Here is a 14,714-nt window from a genome sequence, read left to right as displayed (position 1 = left end):
GAGTTTTTCATAAGTGAAAAAAATATTTTTATTTGCATTCAACATGAGGAAATTATACTTTGGTTGTAATTTACAGTGCTTTGGAATTATCATTATTATGGCTTGAGTGCTTAAATGCTGTATCTGGACTTAAGAAAGAACTTGCTTCCCTAATCCAAACCAAAAATACTCTCATCTGTCCTGTTAACAGGTATGAATTGGGCTTCATCAAGCAAATGAAAAAGAAATAGGAAGAGCACCCAAGGGTTTATTTTAATGAACAAGGAAATGAACTCCAGCAGAAGCCAGTCCATCTCCTGGAGTCATGGATGGTGTTGGGAACAGGTGGCTGGGCTCCTGTTGGGCCATTTGGAGACTGCTAATAGCCCCTCTGGTTTAGTATTTCCTGCTGCTTGGTTTTCTCTCCTTGAGCACCCACATATTTCTACCAAATTGTTTAGTGCATCTCCCCCCCCAAAAAAAAATTGCTTGTCAAGAAGCAAGTGCTTGCTTCTGTTCTCTTGGAGCAGACAGGATCTGTAACAAATGACTCACATGCAGTAATTACAGTCTATTTCTTCCTATCTTGCATTGATTATTCAGATGTGGAAAGAATAGTTTTCTCCTGAATAAAGGAAAAGCTCTGAAGACCCAAACATTGGATCGCTGATTTTATTTTTTTTCTGTTTTTTCCCCGTTTCTTTGTTTTTCAGGTACTGTTTACAGACATGGTATACTGAGGAGATGAAACATTTATAAACAAAACCTCCTGTCAGAGTGCTTGTAGTTTATGTTTGCTTAAAGGACAATTTTGTGTCACCTCTTTGTATTTTAATAGTCAAAATAAATTTTGCATAATAATTCAACTCCTCTCTGCTGCCTGTAATGACTATCTGCATTTTTCTGATGGATGTTTGTATTTGTTTCCTATGATTTACATGACCTGACATCTCATATAATGAGCTTCCCAGCGCAAATGCCATTTGTGATACTCCATGCAGCACTAATCTATCATTTGATGACCTTACAAGTGCTGGGGTCACGGATTCAATCAGTGAAATGTTTCAGGGTGTAATTAATTAATTTCCCCCTCCCCACTCTACAACTGTTCACTTAAAATTTGATGAAAGCGATGTTTTTCCGTAACACTTCTTCAATACATACGGTTTGTTTGTGTAATCAATCACGCTAAGTTGGGGAGTTCTTAGTATTCATGGTTTTCTCTTGCTTGAAACTTCCAAGTGTTTATTTTCTAGCATAATTTAATAGTTTAATTAACCAAACAATTAGCTACTGTACTTTTTTAAAGGAGACCCGGGTTGTGATTTAATAACGTGGTTTTGTCTTTCCTAAAGCTGGGCTGGATTGCTCCTCATGGGCCATGGAGCCAGTTGGGCTGTGACCAACTCTGCTGAGCCAGCTGTGTCCTGTGTCGGCCTTGCTGAGCCCTGCTGTGGCCTGTTGCAAACCCTGATGGATCTGTTGGCTCTCTGCTCTAGGTTTCTCATTAAAAAAAAAAAGGGAGCCTGTGGTCTTGGTGTTTGCCATCCTTTGCTTGCTCCCGTGTTGCTTAAGAGCTCACGCAGACATCAGCAGGGAGAGCTGTGGGTGAGGGTTCTCTTGCATAGAGCCGTGGCATGTTCCTTCTGCAGTTCAGGCCACCCTCTGGAGATGTATGGGTCATTTTCAGGAGTCTGTGAGAAACAGTTAGCAAAACCTAGGCTTAAATTTCCTATCCTGGGATTAGCATCTTAGAATCATAGAATCATTAAGGTTGGAAAAGACCTCTAAGATTGTTGAGTCCAACCATTAACCTAATGCTGTCAGGTCCACCACTAAACCATGTCCCTGACCACAACACCTACAGGCTTTTAGAACACTTCAAGGACAGTGATTCCACCACTTCCCTGGGCAGCCTGTCCCAATGCCTTCAGTGAAGAAATTTCCCCTAATATGCAATCTATAACTCCCTGGTGCAACATGAGGACATTTCCTCTTCTTCTATTACTTGTTACATGAGAGAAGAGATTGACTCCTACCTGTCTACAACCTCCTTTCAGGTAGTTGGAGAGAGCAGAAAGACGCTGGGACCTGCATGCTGAGGAGCACTGACATGACCTGGTGCTGTCCCAGGCATGACATCTGCTGGTCCCAGAAGCCTGGCTTTCCATCAACCTCCTCCAAAACAAGGGCATGAGCTTCCTGGCACCTGAGGAACATCGCGAACCTCAGCTCTCCACTCTTCCCACCAAGAACTGGTATGACTCCTAAACTTTCTAAGGCAAAGTGCTTCACTTTTTGATAGTTCTGACCCCGGAGATGGGAAACTCAAAAATCCAAATTTTGCTGCTCTTCTGCGGCACTAATTAAAGATATGCCAGTGTGAGGAGTTATCTAAAGGGCTGTACTGTATAGGTGAGACACAGTCACGTCCCCAGCCCTGCTGTATGTTGTGAAGGTCTGGCATTTTGTCTCTGCCTTTGACTTTATGCTGTGCTTTGTAGATTTTTGCTAATAACAGAAGCAGGTGTATTTTTGTGCATATGCAGCCATCTTTTCACCTAATAATGGGAATTTCTAATTTACAGATGGCTCTGGAACACAGTCTTCCAGGACCCTTTTGGGACAAAGAGATGTGGTCTTTACCAGCAGCACTGAGGAATAAGCCTCTGAGGCAGCTCAGAAGGAGCAGAAAGCCCTTGGTGGCTTTGAAATGAAATCCCTGAGATGCTGTTATTATGTTAACAAGTTTTCTTTTATCCTATCAAGGTCTTAGGGAATCTTTCTATTGACCATTGAGACAAAGCAAGACAAAACATGCTGAAATTGAGAACTGAATGCTTACAGATGGAAATCCTATAATGTTATGATTCAATTTCTCTTCAGATAAATATGATTGTTTCTACAATCCTGCTGCTTGGCTTACTGAAGCCCAGGAAAAGGCTTAGAGGGTGAGAAGACAGAGATATGAGGGAAAAAATGAAAATCGGGACAATATTCCAAATCCAGCTGATAAACTGTGTTTGGAAGAGGCACAGGTATGTCTTCAAGGGACAGCAGCTCTTTAATGCAAAGCAGCTTTGGAAATAACACTGGTGGCATCTCCCTGAGGTTGGTGGCTTTTGTAAAGGGGCTTCACACAACAGTAAAATCTCTTTAGAGTCTGTGGTTAAACAGGTGCTGGGAACATGTGGGATGATACTACGCTCTAACTCAGTCCCTGCTGCTGATTCTTTGCTGGACCAGGGTTATCCCACATGGTGCTTGCCCTGGCCTGTGTATGGAGGAGGCTTTGGAAAGGAGGGATCAAGGGGACAGAGACTGGGAGGGGATTCCCTACATGGCTTCAGTCACTGTGTCATGACTTGCTAGAAAGATCTTTCGCACAAATGATGTTTTCTTTCCATTGTTTTGAACAGACTGTGGGTAGTAAATCACAGCGATGCTTGGTTGAAATAATGGACTGAAGTGAGGTGTTTTGCTCACAGTCTGTAGCCATTGACTTGATGGAAACCAGGCAGGGAATGCAGTGGTCCGATGTGCTCTGGGGTGGTGTGTTAGACCCATCCAACTCTACAGTCTGGCTCATGTCTATAAAAACACAAGCAGGCATTTAAAAATTAAAACTTAATGTTTTATTTTGCTGGGAATTGGCTGTATTCAGCTTCAGACATGGTCAATATTGAGAATAATATGTACATACAGGTCTGCTATATAGACTGTAGCCATTGCTACAGTGGGAGAATTGCTGCTGCTGCACAGGCTTCTTGCAGTGGTGTTGGGGCTATGAAATGTTAGAGGTCAGGAACAACCACTCCCAGTGAAGAACGAATTGCCTGGAGCAATATTTCTCTACAGTGAGAGAGTTTAGAAGTAGTATCTGAAATTAAAAAAAAGTTACTGTGCTTTTTGCTCTATCAGCAGACTTTAATGAAATTTTAAGGGGAAAAAAATTGCTTCGTGGCTTAAAGTATGAGCTATGTTACTAATCTCTGCAAAGGAGTTTTGTAATTGAAATGCTGATGAAACAGCATCTCTACTGACTCAAATGATGACCCAACAGTGTCTAATGTAAGCATATACGAGGCTGCATAATGCTGTCATGATCATAAGAGTTCTCGATAATGTAGGTATGTTGAAAACTGTGCCTTACACTCTTACCTAAATTCTGTTTCTTTAAAATTATTTTTCTTGATCCTTATGGCATCTGGTTTCTGTGTGATACTGTAAGGACTCAGTCTGTGTTGGGAGGTCACAGGTATTGCAGGGTTGTCTTTGGGAGGTTCTTGGCATGGCTTATACTGGCTATTGGTAACAGCATTGCCCTGTGCTGTCATTTTTATCAGGACTTTTAAAAAGAGAAATTATTTTAGTACTTATAATGACAGTGTCTGTGGTCTCAGGTTAGGAAAGACAAGAGCGCTCTCCACACTGCTCTGCTCAACCTCTCAGCCCAAGTGTGTATTTGAAAGACAGTTTCTTAACCAGGTTAGCTTGAGGGCCTCTCAGCCAAGCTAGGAGCTCAGCTTTTCTCAGCCATCATCTGCATATCTTATTTTGGGGTTTTCCTTTAGTTTCCTGGTTTTGCTCCAGTTTGCACAGCCCTGAGGAAACCAGGACCTTGCAGGGCTGGTGTGCTCAGGGAGACCTGCTCAGATCTGCTCTCTGAAATGCAGACATCTAATGCTAATTTTTATTCTGATTTCTCTACACTTTTCTCTTCTTGAGGTTTCAAAAAAAAAGAAACCAAAACTGTGAAGAAAGAGACATATAAATTACTAGTCTCAGCCTGTGCCTTTCAGTGTGTGTTTCTGATGAATACCAACACCAACATGCCTTCATTATCACCCTGTTTTGTACCTACCCGTCAGGTATGTAAAGTAATGCCAGTATCAGAAAATCTCATCTTCTTCTTCTCTTTGTTTGAAAGTAGGTGAATGTGCAAGCAAGGTATATATAAAAAAGGGCTGTAAGAAATAGCTTTGGCTTTTTAAATGGCAATTTCCTTCCCTAAAATTGGAATGCCAATGTTTAAGTGGACAAAAAATGCAATATATACTCTTGCTGCCTCATACTTCTCATCTGGTCACTGTGGAAACTTTAGGAAGGTGAAGAGGTAAAAAAGGGATGGGAACAGAAACCCATCTTGAAGGGAAGAGCTGGGAGGCATCAGGGAGCACCTGGCTGGTGGGAAAGGCAGGAGAGGGCATTGCACAAGCAGGCAGGAGCTGCCACGCTCCTGCCAGCTTTGAAATAATGCCAGTTACTGCTGGCATTGCCAGATTTCCACCTTGGCTATTTAGACCTAGCCATTCTCCTTAAGCACAGCTCATGTTTCATTTGCCAAGCAGATGCATCTCCATGAAAAGGGTAGTGCAGGGGAATCAGACATTCCCTGGTGCCACAGACCAGCTCTGTCCTCAGTGCCATGTGGTGTTTCCCCATGGAGAGATGCTCTGATTCAGACTCTTATGGGTGCTCAAAACCCTCTTCCTTAGAGATATTGAGGAGCTGACAATGTCACAGACACCCACATTTTGCTGCTATCTTCTGATTCTAAGAGCTTATGAAAAATGATGCTCTGGTTGTATCGACTGGTTTAATATTTTCACTTTATATTTATGATACACACAGTTCTTTCTGTGCATTTTAAATGTTACATTAAAATACAGAGTGCCACCAGCTTTAAAGAGTCAAAGTACAAAAGCTCCTTCCCTGCTCTTGTCTCCTATTGTGAGGAATTTGCAAAACTCTCAGGGAGGCTCTTGAATTACGGCTCTTCCTCTTCCTCATGATGCATGGAGAAAATAAATGTATTATTAATCTGCCCACTGTCAGAGATCTCTGCTCTCTCTCTCTCACTGTCAGTACACAAGGAGACAGATTGACAGGAACAGCAGACTTATGCAGAATTGCCTTGCGTGAGCTCAGGCTGGTGAATCACCACATGCTCAGGGTGATGAGATGCTCAGTTTGAACGGGGCTGCAGAGCCCTGAAGGGGTGTGTTGTAGGAAGGTAATCATGAGGAGTGTCTTGGTCCCAGATAAGAGTATCCTTCAGATGTTTGCAAGAAACGGTTTTTAATTATTATTATTTTTTGTTTTGTTTTATTTTATTTTTTTTAAAGCCTGTTGGTTTGAGGACAGCCGGCTGCACCTTGTTTTCAGAGGACTTTGGAGGACAGCCTGTCTGAAGTGTGTGGATGCAATGCCTGCAGGGAGGAGGGTGGGAGTGGGTTGTGTGCAAGCCCCAGCACTTGGCAGCTATGCCAGGAGAAATGTGGCCTGAAGAAGCTCAGGGAAAAGGAATATCCTGTCCCTACCTGAGCTCCTTGGTGTGTCCAGAGCAGCCTGTTGCCCCTGCACACCCACCAGCGGTATTCCTCCTGGGACTCTGCCCTCTTCCTGCTCCAAACCAAACACTGTGGCTCCACACCACTACCTACATCTGGGGGGAGGGGAGGGGGGAACTGAGTGTGACTAGGAACCACAAGGGCTTGTTTTAGCTTTGGAGAGCAGGAGCCAAGGCGGGAATCGGCAGACGTGAACGTGTCTCCAGAGTGACTCAGCCCCTGTGGGATGGATGCATCTCTCCCCCGGGGAAGCCCGGCAGCACAGAGCACAGCAGTGTGTGCCTGTGCCTTGCCAAGGCTCCTGCCGAGCTCTGCCTTGGCTCTCAAATAAAGAGGGATTTAATCTGAATGTGTAAGCATGGGCTTTCCCACGGGGGCTGTGAGGTGCCTCACCTGAGGGGAGGGATTTTGCTTACAAAGGAGGGAGCCTTGTGGAAGCAGGGAGTGACTTTCTAAGGTGAAAACCCAGAGCTGGAAGGTGACACTCAGATTACCATGGATGTTGGTTAATCTCAACACCTGCTGGGTGCCCCCAAAGGGATGACAGCCCTTGGCCATGCTCTGCTTATACTGTCCATCCTCCTTCTGGCTCATGGTGCTGGGATGCCCAGCAGGAAGTTGAGTGCTGACACATCCCAATGGCATCTGTGGGTATCATAGCATGGGGGTGTTGTTTGCTTGCTTTGTTGTGCTTCTTCCTCCCATATGGACTGGATCCTTCATCTGTGCCTAGCTCCAGTGGGAATGCTCTCACTCTAAGATGATATTCAAGAGGAACTGGTTCCATATCATATCAGGCGGCTCCTTGGTGGTTTGCTTTTTGCAGCTCCCTGAGCCTAGCTGCAGAGATTTACAGATTCTAGAAAGCCTAGATTTATCTTCAAGCAGACAACCAGTATATCTCATCCTCCTACACCCACAGATTGGAATATTTGCTATCAAAAAGCCTGTTGGAGTGTCTGGGTACCAAGCATTGCCATGCTATGGCTGCAGAGGTGACCACATGTGTCATACCTACAATGTGCAGCATGATGGCAAGGGGCATCTAGGGAGCTTTAGCATTTCTGAGTGCCTGTGTATCAGATCCTACCACTTTCTCAGCCCTCCCATTGGTCATACAAGAGTTTTCGCTTGTGGTTCTGCGTTCCAGGCAACAGGAAATTTTACCTTTCCTGGGCCAGTGCATGAGGCTCAGCATGGGACAGTGGTTACAGTGGGTCTGGTTGCAGTGGGATGAGAAGAGCCAGGCAGGGTGTTGTGTCTTGCCCACTGTGTGCATCCCTGACTGAGCAGAAGGGAGGGAGAAAAGCTCTTCTTGCCACGTGAATCAGTAATGCTGCTTTTATGGCTCAGTTTTAGTGTTTTCGCTCTGCTGTTATTCTGCTGGTGCTTTGTTAGTTCTGTTTAGTGCTTAGTGAGGCCATCAAACTGCTTACTGCATGCAAAGAAATTGCTATTTTCTTCCAGAAGTTCCCATCTATGTTTCCTCCTGTTTTCATAATCCCTTTGGAGGACAGTCAGGGTCTGTTCCCCTCCTGAGCACCATGGGGTGTCAAGAGGGAAGGTCGTTTGGATTTGTATAAGCAAGTTAACAGTCTGGAGACATGTATCGATGCTAATTGATTTCCTGTCTCTTTTCCATGTCCAAATGATCTGCTATATCACTGCAATAAATATCAATAACCTCCTGGCTGAAAAATGTGGCACAAAGTCGTAGCCTTGTTGCTGCGTGTGCAAAGGGCAAGAGAAACATCAGCTGCTGATCATCTCGTAAGTCGTGTACACTGAAGTGTCATGTGAGGCAAGAAAAAAACCACTGAACCTGTGCAAACTCAAGTTTAGAAGGAATGCAGCATATGAGGGATGTAAGAACACACATGACTTGATGTGAGCTGTCTGAAGCCCTTTTCAATAGGTGGGGAGGGCTGAGAAATGCCTTTACATTTGATGAGACCCCTCTGATAGTTTGGTCTGGTCTGAAAATCCCAGGGAGAGGAGGATTCCTCCACTGAGTCTAGCATTGAAACAGATTTTCTTGTGCTTGAACAAGGCCATGCCTATTACTTGACATCTCTTGAAGTACAAGTGTTAGAGACTCACCATAGCCTTTTGAGCTGGTGGGTAATTACCTTCCCTATTAAAAATGAGGCTGTTGTGGTTTAACCCCAGCCAGCAACTAAGCACCACACACCTTCCTGCTCACCCCCTCCAGCAGGATGGTGGGGAGAGAACTGGATGAAAGTGAGAAAACTCATGAGTTGAGATGAGAACAGTTTAATAATTGAAATAAAATAATAACTATAATGATAATAGTGATGATGATAACAGTTACAAAAATTGTAATGAAAAGGAAAATAACAAAAAAAGAGAAATAAAACCCAAAAAGACAAGTGATGCAAATGAAGATAATTGCTCACCACCAAATGATTGATGCCCAGCCAACCCCTGAGCAGCAGCCCCTTCACCAACCTTCCAGTAGTTTTATTGCTAAGCATGACATCATATGGTATGAAATATCCCTTGGGTCAAATGACTGTGTCTCCTCCCAGTTTCTTGCCCATCCCCACTCTAAGCATGGTTCAGCAATAACTAAAGCATGCCTGTATTATTAGCACTTTTTCCAGGACAAATCCAGCCCCATATCAGCTGCTATGACCTTGCCCAGCCAAAACCAGCACAAAGGCTTACCTTCATAAGAAGGGAAAGTTTGGGAAGCTCTGATAAAAACCTGTGCTGTATTTTTTCAATTTTCTCAAAATGCCCTGATTCATTAGGCTGAACAGAAATGGTTAATCTCAGAAAACAGGGACAACTTGAGAAGCCTGGAGAAAAACCTTCATCTACCCAGTGCTCAGGGGAGGTGAGTGACATGGAGTGGGTCTGACGTTGGGTCAAGTAATGAAAGGGCAGATTCTGGTGAATAAAGTGCTGAAGGAAGGTGAGATAATTTGTATCAGTCAATGCAGAGCTGTGAGAACATTAGCATGATTTTGTTTTCTCATTAGATTATTCCTAGGATCAATAAAAGCAATAGTATTGACCTAGTACATGTAGATGTCTGTATGCATTTATGATTTTGCAAATTCTTACTATCGATCAAGAATGATGTTTAGGCATTGGGGCACACATTAAATGGTTTAAAGAGTGACCAGCCAATGTCAAAAATGAAAGCTGTTTATCTAATTTCTTGTTCCTAAAGATCAACTCCCGTTCCTATGCTTTTTGCAATATTTTTATCTACAGTATGGAGAAAAAATATTCTGAAAGTACTGATAAGGTTCCCAAGTGATTTGAAGATTGAAAATGTAGTAAACAAGGAGAGACTCACTGATATACAACCTGGGCAGCCAGCTAAGCCAAGGACAAGCAGACAAATATGCATTTCAAGACATGCAAATACAAGGTCAAGCATTTAGAAGCAAGGAATGTAGGTCAGGCTTGTGGAGGAGGAGGCTGTCTCAGGAAGGAGAAACTCAGGAAAGGGATTGTGGAAAACTAAATGCATATGAGTTCCCACTTGTGGCTGCAGCTGAAAGACCAGTAAGATTCCCTGGATATATGGCTAAGTATAGTAGGCAGTAGGAGTAGGGAGGTTGTGTTACCTCCGGGTTTGCACTGGTGCACAGCTGCTGGGTGCTGTGCTCATTTTGAGTGTCCACATTTCAGAAGGTATGAAAAAAACTTGCAAAATACTGGAGGAGAGACACAAGGATGATCAGAGGGTTGAGAAACTGCCCCATGGAGTTTGTGAGAGTTGCCTCATTTAATTTATAAACATAAGATTAAGGATTACTTTGAATTACCATCAGTGAATGTGTTGGAGGAAGACAGGTGGGTGTTGTAGCAGAATTATTTAATATCTAAAATAGGAATTCAAGTGGAAAATAAGTTGAAAATTGTTGACAGCTAGGGCAAAGACCCTGCTGCAGGTTCTCCAGCATGGAAATTTTCGTAATCAGATTGGGCTTTTTTCAAAGACACAAATATTCCTCTCTTGGGACTTCTAATGTCTGTGGTCAAGGTGGGGTGCAGGAGACCCAGTCTCTAGGCTGCTGCCCAACCCCACTGACATACCTCTGTGCCACACAGGAAAGCAGCTGTGCTGTGGGGGCAGGTAGAGGGACACAGGCAGATTATCCGGGAAATGGGATGTTGTCAGTCCTTGCTGTGTGCTTCCATAAGTGTACATCAGCCTCCCCCACTCTGGCCCCTCCATTGTCTGATTTGACTGCTAGGTATTTTTGTCTGTTAAAATATCTGTTTACATGTGATTTGTTTTCTCTTATCAATTCATTCCAGGCCCACCTTACACTTTTGAAGGAGCTATTTCTATAAAACAATTTATTTTCCCGTTGATCTCTTCGCCTAAAGTAATGTTGTAACCTAATTCCCTCTGGTAAGCAATCTTATCCATACTTTCTGTATTCATCTAAAATCCAGCAGTACAGTTTTTGGAGATCTGAAGCACCAAGATATCATGCTGGAGCAGCTGAAACCAGTACAGCCGATCAAATATTAAAAGCAGAAGGGTCAGGGCTCAGTACAGTGCTTCAGAAGGGCTTCTGAAGCTCTCTGCAGAGCTGCTGACTTGTACAGAGACTCCATCATCAGATCCCATTTTGCTGCATGTTTGTGATTATTGCTGCATATCATCATCATTGTGTCTTGGGTTTTTGGTTTGCTGTTCCCTTGCAATGCAGCTGCACTACCATTGTGTAAACAGCATTGCCAATAATAAATAACCCCTGTTTTTAACATACTGTTATTTGAAAGGTTAGGTTATCTCTGTGACAGCTTGACATTCAAGGATCACAAGGATTCCCCATAACAACAATGAATGGAATGATCTAATTATGTTTTGACAGGTCATCCCACAAAACAATTAGGAGGGACTGGAGATATTTTATCATGTTGTTGTGTGTGCTACACGTCAAAAACATGATGGTAGGAAAACTTTAAAATAAACAATGCTTTCAAGGCTAGCAGTTGCTGCTGGGGTAACCTCTCTGATCCCTTCCCTTCCTCCTCCTCCTCCTCCCTGGATGGAGACTGACTTGACCAAGCTGAGTTTGTGGCTCTTGAAAACTTTGTCCATCTGCTTTTAGCAATGGCAAATTGTTTAGGAGAGTCCTTGTAGTGTCAGGAGAATTTGGCCCAAATGTACCTGGGGCTGCAAAAGGCAGCAAATAAGTCTCCTGAAATCTTTGACTGAATTTGCCTTGGTGTCCTCCTTTGGCACACTGCCACACTCCAGCCTTACTGTGGTGGGGCTGCCTCTCTCCTCCATGGCACATCCTGTACTTGTTTGCACTGGAAGTAAAATGTGTTTCCACTCTTAAAGCAATATTTTGTTCACATGTTGCTTTCATTTCAATGGTGCTGCTGGGCAAGGCAGGTGGAGCAGGTCAGGTGAGACAAGGAGCTTCACAACATACAGTAGCTATGGTGTCCAGGCCAGGTACATCCCTGGAGCGACGGCATAATAATCATTTACCATCATCTGGAGCTCCCAGGGCTGGGACACTCACCCTTGGACCGATGCCAGCTCAGGCAAAGGCAAATAAAAAAAGCTGGGCTTTCCCCTGCTCCAGCTCCCTGTGGTTCAACCCTGGGAGAAAGCTCAGATTTTGCCACCCCTGGGAACAGCATCACTGTGCTGGCACATGTCACACACTGAGCCCGTGCAGCCCAGAGTGGCTCTGCCTGAGGCCACCCCACAATCACTCGATGGTGCCTCCCAGCACATCTTCCTCTTGCCATGCAGTGTGAGTGTGCAAGTGCAGTGGGGTTTTCAACACAGGGCCCTCAGGATCCAGCTACAAGCTGGACAAGTGCCCCTGTATAGGACAGCCTTGCTAGGGCAGCCTTACTCTGTCTCACCTATATCAAGTTTCCTTCTGGCATGAGTTCATTTCCACTAGTAGGAATAAAGAAAAATTGTTAAGTCTTCAGCTAAGGTCTTTTCCAATGGATGGTTCTGGGGAGAGCTTCCCTGCAGCAGTTTAATTGCTACGTGCATAGTGTCAGACCCAGAGGTCCCCACCTTGGTGTTCTTGCAGCCATGTCTTCTTTTACTTTGGAGCCAGTCACACTTGTATGCTAAATTCTGACTAAATGCTTCATAAGAAAAGCACCAGCAAGACCAAGCTGGTAGTTTTTCCATGAACTGCACCTTTTGGCTCATTGCTGCCTCCTCTGTTGTAATTTAGAATGAGATATCGTCATGTTCTTGGCAATAATCACATGTGTGTTATTATAAAGGTTCTATTGCTTAAAAAGCTAGAATGCATTATTTAAAATAGTCCAAATACTGTTTCCACTAGGATAAAGGGATTATAAACATTATAAAATGTTGCTGAGCATTTACATGGCATTCTTTCTCTTGAAAGCACTTTAGCAATGTTAATCTAGGGAAAACCTCTTCTATAAAAAGTGGAAGAGACCATTAGGGTCAAGGGGACAGCTCTCAGAATTTAACATTTTATCACCAACTGCTGAAAGGCTGGAACTTCAAAAAGGCTTTCCAACTAATTTTGTTTAGAATAGAACAACTTTCCCTGTTTCACATGCCTGCTATGCAGGAAAATGGTCCAACCTTCTGATCAAACCTTCAGGAGAATAGTTACCTATTTTAGAGACTTTGGTATTAAAATCTGGGCTCTGAGCATTTGGAAATGTGCTCTGGAAGAAGAAGCACTGAGTCATCCTGAGCAAGAGGGGCCATAGACTCTGCAGCACCTTAAAAAGGCACTGGGAAGCTTATAAAAAAGGTACCTTTAATTGCTTTTCAAATGATTATCCCATTGCCCTTGGTAAATGCCAGGTTAGAAGACACTTCACACAACAAGTTATCTTCCTTTTTAAAATAAAGGTTAGTTTAAGCTTATCAAGAAAATTAATTGCCATTGCAATGTACCATGGAAAAAATGCTTTCACTCTATCCTGAAGACAGCTGTGAGGCCGTAACTCTCCTTCTGGATACAAGAATAAGTTCTCTGCCAGGGTAGTAATTATCTCAGCATCTGTCTCTTTCTTTCTCTGCTCCAAGAGAATCGAAAGCCTCTGACAAGGTTTGCAGATCAGCAAACACGAGGGAATTCTCAGCCCCTCTCCCCAGGGACTGGCATTTATGTCCTTACATTCCTGTACACTCACTCCCTTTTCTTTGCTCCAGCAATAGGACCCTCACAGATGTCTCCTGCTCGTGGCTGAGGCATGTTCCCCCTCGCTGCCGGCCCCAGCAGCAGGAGGGTGTTTGTGAAACCCCCTTTCCCATCACTGCACAGCTCAGCTGGCTCTGGGGTGGGCTCCAGCCCTGCACTGCTCATGCACAAGTGCAGGCAGGAGAGAAGTGCATATGGCTCCTCCAGAGTCAGGGGAAGCCAAGCTTTGCCCCCCTGGGGGTAAGGAGGAACAAAAAAAAAAGAGAAAATTTGTTTTATCAGAGTTTTTTTTACCCAAAGTCTCTTGAGGAATCAGTCTAACTAGCAACAGCCCTTCTCTGTAGGACTCTCCTGCAGCTCCTGAAAAATGTGCTGTAGCTGCAGACAACCCTGACACTGATGCTTTCACCTTACATCATGTCATGCTCACCTGAGGGCTGAAATGCAAGATTCCTGGACACAAAAAAGGAGCATGAAGCTCAGTTCTCCCTCCTCCTCCTCCACCAGCACCATGTCCTGTCCATCCCATCTCTTGGAAATCCATGTCTTCAAGGGCAGTCTCCCAGCTGCCATGCGAGATCCTGGGGCAGCTAATCCTCACTGCTCACCTCTGCTCCATGCAAACACGTCTAAATATATGAGCTCTCCTTATCTATGATGTGTCATTCACGCTCTTCCCCATACAAGGAAATCAAAACCACAGTGCTGCAGGATTTGCCCATTTCTGTACTGACACCAGCACCCTGTTCCACCTTTGGCTGAGGTCCCTTTGGCACACCCTTGTGATGTCCCTTTTGTGCTCCCTGCATCTGAGTGCTGTGCTTGAGGGCTGAGCCTTACTCATCATTGTTCTCTGCTTTGTTTAGTGAGATCATTGAGATGGACCCTGACTCTGCTGGCTGTCCCTACCTCCATTTCATGTGCTCTTTGCATGCACCTTGCTCCCCCCACTCTGAGCTGAGAGCATCGTCCCACGTGTTGTCAGCTCCTCCGTGATTGTTTTGTACCACAAACAAATTGCATTGCTGGTCTATGCCTTCACCCTTCCAGGTTATTGATCATATAAATTAATTAAACTGATTCCAGTGCTGATCTCAATGGCAGTCTATATTTTGCAGCCCAAACTGCTTTCATTTAACTACTCGTTCTCATCAATATCACAGCCAGTTCTTTCTCCACTCTGGCAGCTCCATCCATACAACAGCCAATACCCAAGTAA

Source organism: Neopelma chrysocephalum, unplaced genomic scaffold, assembly GCF_003984885.1.
Source record: "Neopelma chrysocephalum unplaced genomic scaffold, ASM398488v2 Primary Assembly neopelma1_73b, whole genome shotgun sequence".
In the NCBI taxonomy this organism is placed as follows: Eukaryota; Metazoa; Chordata; class Aves; order Passeriformes; family Pipridae; genus Neopelma; species Neopelma chrysocephalum.
Note: the sequence above shows the minus strand (reverse complement) of the source record.